This window comes from Palaemon carinicauda, chromosome 12, assembly GCF_036898095.1.
Source record: "Palaemon carinicauda isolate YSFRI2023 chromosome 12, ASM3689809v2, whole genome shotgun sequence".
Lineage (NCBI taxonomy): Eukaryota > Metazoa > Arthropoda > Malacostraca > Decapoda > Palaemonidae > Palaemon > Palaemon carinicauda.
In genome coordinates this window covers 44,268,833-44,274,260 of record NC_090736.1, presented here as the reverse complement: position 1 = coordinate 44,274,260, position 5,428 = coordinate 44,268,833, and positions in this window count along the sequence as shown.

Below are 5,428 nucleotides of genomic sequence, written 5' to 3'. Positions count from 1 at the left end.
AGTGCCGCCAATACACTGCCGGCAGGCTAGCCTCCGGCAGTATCAATACAGTCAGTGTGCTGCCATCTGAATCAGCACTTATCTGTGCCAGCTTGGCCGGCGGTATTCCGGCAACAGAACCTGTGGATAGCAGTCCAAGGGAGAACTGAAGAACCTTGGGGACAGAAGGGACTTCTCACTCACAGCCATCATGGCTGCCGGCAGCCGTCAGTTACCGGCAGCCATCTTGGCTGCCGGCAGTCGTCAGCTATTGGCAGAGACCATAGTTGCCATCAGATGATGTGGCTGCCAGCAGTATGCATTGCCGCCAGCCACCATCATGGTCGCCGGCAGTTGAAAGACATATGGTTACTGACATTCAACATGGCTGCCGGACAGAGGTCTTAGAGAGGGAGTCTGGCCGGCTCCGGCAACCCACCGGCAACGGTAAGGTTGCAAGATGCTGGCCCAATGAAAGAAAATGGCTCGGCCATCAAAAGTGGACAGAGGGGTAGGGAACAGGGTCCTGTATAGCGTGTGAAAGGAACTGGCAAAATTGTCAGTTCTACCACCTCTTAAAAGAAACTCTGTTTCAGTATCAGTAGAATCCTAGGTGACAGGAGAGTCTCAGTTCTCCAGCCTAGAGATTGCTGATACAGTTAAGGGGATGGCGGCATTGCCACCTCCTCTCAACAAGGGAGAAACAGAGTTCCAGTGCCGCACCATCCTAGGCAAAAGAAGAATACTACTCTTAAGCCTAGGGGACTGCGGCACAGGACTAGTCTTCTAGTCGCAAGGAGAAGATGGTATCCTACCACTACTTTAAGTGCGGCTAGGGAGGGCTAGCCTCCAATGACGGCAGCCTAGCCGGCAGGGGAATGATGGTATCCTACAACCCATTCACCCTGCCGACAGGTCGCCGACATAAGACCACAACCAGCGGTTTAAGGGAAGAGACAGGAAAAACCCTAGGCTAGTCATGTCTGAATAAAATTCATGGCACGGCCACTAGGGTTGTAGCCTGAAGCTACACTCAGAGGGAAAAGAGATTACCATTAAATCTCCATGGAGACATGTAATGTTTCATATAATTCTGGGAGGTATCAGTCTCCACTTGAATTGAAAAAACGATACACGAGGGTAACCGGGGAAATGTCTGAACGTATAATAAAACACCTAGGTTAGGTTACCTAGCCTAGTCGAGATCTCGGTTACCTAAATCACCGAAACTCTAACTATATGATCGACATGGTAAAGGAAAATTATGCATATTATCAAAATCTTTACGAGTGTAATTGCCTAATTAGCTAAATAACTAAAATAATTAAATAATGCTATTTAAAACTGGAAGTCGTTCTGCTAACTAAATAACACATGCCTAACGAACGACGGCGCACATGGCGCCTCCAGTAACCGGCCTAGCTCTTAGGTACAATAAATCATTCTAATTTCATTTTGAAACAGGAGCTAAAATATACTCATAGTAAAGACCCGATACTCAACTTTCCAGAGGCGGAAGAAGATGGAGAAAGCATAATTATAATCCTTGTAAAACGATCGAAAAGTTAGATCAACGGGGAATACCACTGAGTGAAATCGCTACAAAATAAGGAATGTCCGCCATCGTGGAGATGGCGCTGTTGTCTTACTCAATAGTAGTACGAGAACGGGGGTAACCTTGATACGGCTCCCTTTCTATTCTGCCACACCTCCTCGAAGCGTAAACGCTATTAGGGGTGCAGATTGCTATGTGGCGTGTCAAGAATACGTCCTCTTATATTATGCGATATCCTTGAGAGAAAATTTAAGGATATTCGCGCCAGGAGTTAGAATTCTGGATACCTAAAGGTAAAATTCTCTGGGAATATCACTGTAGTACATATATCCTTTAGGAAGCTACTTTAAGGAACTTCCATCTGGACGACATGGCTTGAGCCCAAAATTGAAATTGTATTTAAAATTTATGGACGATGAAAGGTAGATGCGTTCTTTCCGACATGGACCCTGATGCACATTTGCCGAATGAATGCGACAATGACATTAAGATGTGACATTGAATGTTGATCAGTGATGATCAGATTAACAATGTGGTTATTTATTCATATACATTTTATTATCACAAAACATGGAAATTTGATTGTGTAATAGGAAACAGTGTTTCAACCTTTTATTCCTGTACATTTCAAGAAAATATATTAACCAAATCCGAAATACTGTATAAATTATAAACTAACCTCATAGAGACCACATATAGGTTATTTTGCTAAATGGTGACTGAACAGTTCTTATTTACGAAACGGATAGATGACGACTTGATAAAACGCTTACAAAGATAAAATAATTTGGAAACACTGAAGAACATATCATCATTTTGCCACTCTTAATTTTTGGGCAACACACTGACGTACATAAATATAAAGAATTTGGCTAGATAATTCCGAATATCTATGCTAAAGTACACGTCTATTTATCATGAAAATTATAAATGAAATATTTCTCATTTGTTGATTCGACATAATCTATTTTAACGCATACTTTTCCATAATTAAGAATCACTATATTCCTTCAAGTTTTCTAAAGCTTGAGGAATACATGCACATAGTTAGAGCAGTAATATCACACCTTTTCTAAAGAAACGGGAGGTCAGCCCGATTCGAAAAGAGCAGATTCGTAGTTTGTCTTTACCTTTTCACTGCGGAATCTCATTAAAACTAAATGATTTAGGCAGAGAGTCCCCATCTAATTATAATGCTTATTAATTTAGATATACTGCATAATATATTTATTTATATATATATATATATATATATATATATATATATATATATATATATATATATAGATAGATAGATAGATAGATAGATAGATAGATAGATAGGTAGATAGATAGATAGATAAATAGATATATAGATAGATAGATAGACAGATTGTTAACGAATATACGTACTTAACACAAACACTGTTTCCCCAGGACATGTGACTGAAATTAAAAGGATAAGCAAGGGATGGAAAGTTTTTGATAAACAAAATGAGATTATGAAAATTAAAATGTCACATTCTCTTAAAAAAAAAATTATTTAGTCAGATGGTCCTACCGGTTTTAGCTTACACATCAGAAACTACGAACCTTAATAAAACCCTAGGACATACGCTAGTTACAAATCATAAAGTTATGGGAACAATAATGATAGAAATAACACTAAAAAGAGAAACATGAATACGAAAGCAAACTAAAGTAGAGGATACTCTAACAACATCTGAGGAAAAGAAGTGGACATGGGCAGGACATATGAAAATGACAGATAATAGATGGGCATTAATAATGACAGAATGGAGGGTCCCTAGAGATTGCAAAAGATGCAGGACAAGGAAGAGAAGGCGATGGATTGACGAACTAAGAAAGCTTGCCGGTATAAATTGGCATAGAAAGACCATATACAGACGCGAGTGGAAGAATGTCTGAGGCTTTTATCCTGCAGTGGACTAGTTACGGTTGATAATGACGATACACACACACACACTTATATATATATATATATATATATATATATATATATATATATATATATATATATATATATATATATATATATATATATATATATATATATATATACATACTGTATATATATATATATATATATATATATATATATATATATATATATATATATATATATATATATATGGGTGTCTGTATGAGTATTATTCCTCAGCATTTATCATTTTTCCTAACAGAGACTGGCCCGATGAACAACACAGCCAGACAGTAATGTCACTTTAATCTATTAACGGCTGGCAAGTGGACGCTCATCGGCCCTGTAAAATTTACACAGCAATAGGAGTCGCAGGCGCACATGGATTATCAGCTAACGTCGAGCCCTTCCACGCATAAATTGCATCATTCTTCCTATCTCACACACCCTCAGGTGCTTCCTGGATATCATGACTCATTCTTTCCACCAATTCTTTCAAACTATCTTTTCCACTCTTAATATTCTACTTCTCTAAAAAATTATTTTCAACCTAGAGATATCCATGGTTAACTATCACTTCATGTTTGATATAAAGTATATGACGACACATTTTGCAAAACCACGAGGAACCTAGCCCACAGAAATGTTATAAATGAAGATATATAATACATGTTTTAGTTTTCGTACAGAATAATAAACAATCTAATTGTAATTTTCAGACATGAATTTGCATAATTTGAAATGATAGTTTCGGTGCTCATTATTCACCCGCTTAATCTACAATGGATATTCCCTTTCAAGGTCAGCACATTTATCATTGGTGAGTTTCCTTACAGATATGAGAGATGGATAACATCACATTTCTCACTTGCTTATGATATAACGTTGTTCTGTCTTATGTGGTAACTTTATTCGTTAACTATACGCCTTTAACAAAGCTTCTTTAGCCAATCGCTGCGCTGCTCGGTATTTTTTTTCTTTTTTATTACACTCCTTCGGGTGTAATAAAACCATCGACCCTACCCTACCCACCTGTCTAACTTCTTTAACGTCACTTTGCTTTAATTTAAATGTATCGTTTGGATATATATCTTCTTGAGAGTGCATGTGACTCAATGGTCACATTTATAATAATAATAATAATAATAATAATAAAAATAATAATAACAATAACAATAAAAGTAATAATAATAATAATAATAATAATAATAATAATAATAATAATAATAATAATAATAATAATAATAATAATAATAATTATAATAATAATAATAATCTCTATATGATAAAGAACGTGTCTGGATATATATATATATATATATATATATATATATATATATATATATATATATATGTGTGTGTGTGTGTGTGTGTGTGTGTGTGTGTGTGGTTACTCACAATGGCATTGGCAGACGTAAAGCTACTAGGTCTCTCCCCGTTCCTCCTATTGGGGAGGGGAGGAGTCATGCCATGGTAAGAGCAGGTACCCTGAAAGGAAGGGGGAGGTGGTGGGAAGGGTTGAATCTGCGTGTCTGCATAGCTATCTAAACATCTAGCCGTTTTTGTTGACAGCTCGCGTATACTAGTACTAATAAAAATAACTGGATTGCTAACCCCTAAGTCATGTCATTTGTTTAACTTGTGATTTTTTTTTTTTTTTTTTTTTGGCTTAAGAATTCAATGGAATTTCATATTTCCCAATAAAGGAGACCTTTGATTACTAGCATACTTACTTTCTCAATTAGTGTTCCATTTCCACAGAACGACTGCATCATTTTTAACACTCATGATGTAACCCCGAGATTATTTCGGAGAGGCGTTTAAAAGGCCTTCCTTTTAACATGATCTGTATATTTGAATGTCATACATACAAAATTAACTAAAAATTCTACCGAAATCACTCTTTGGAAAAAAAAAAAAAACTACATGCGTCCAAACGGTTTGCACATTCATGTAATCCTGAATTTAGGAAA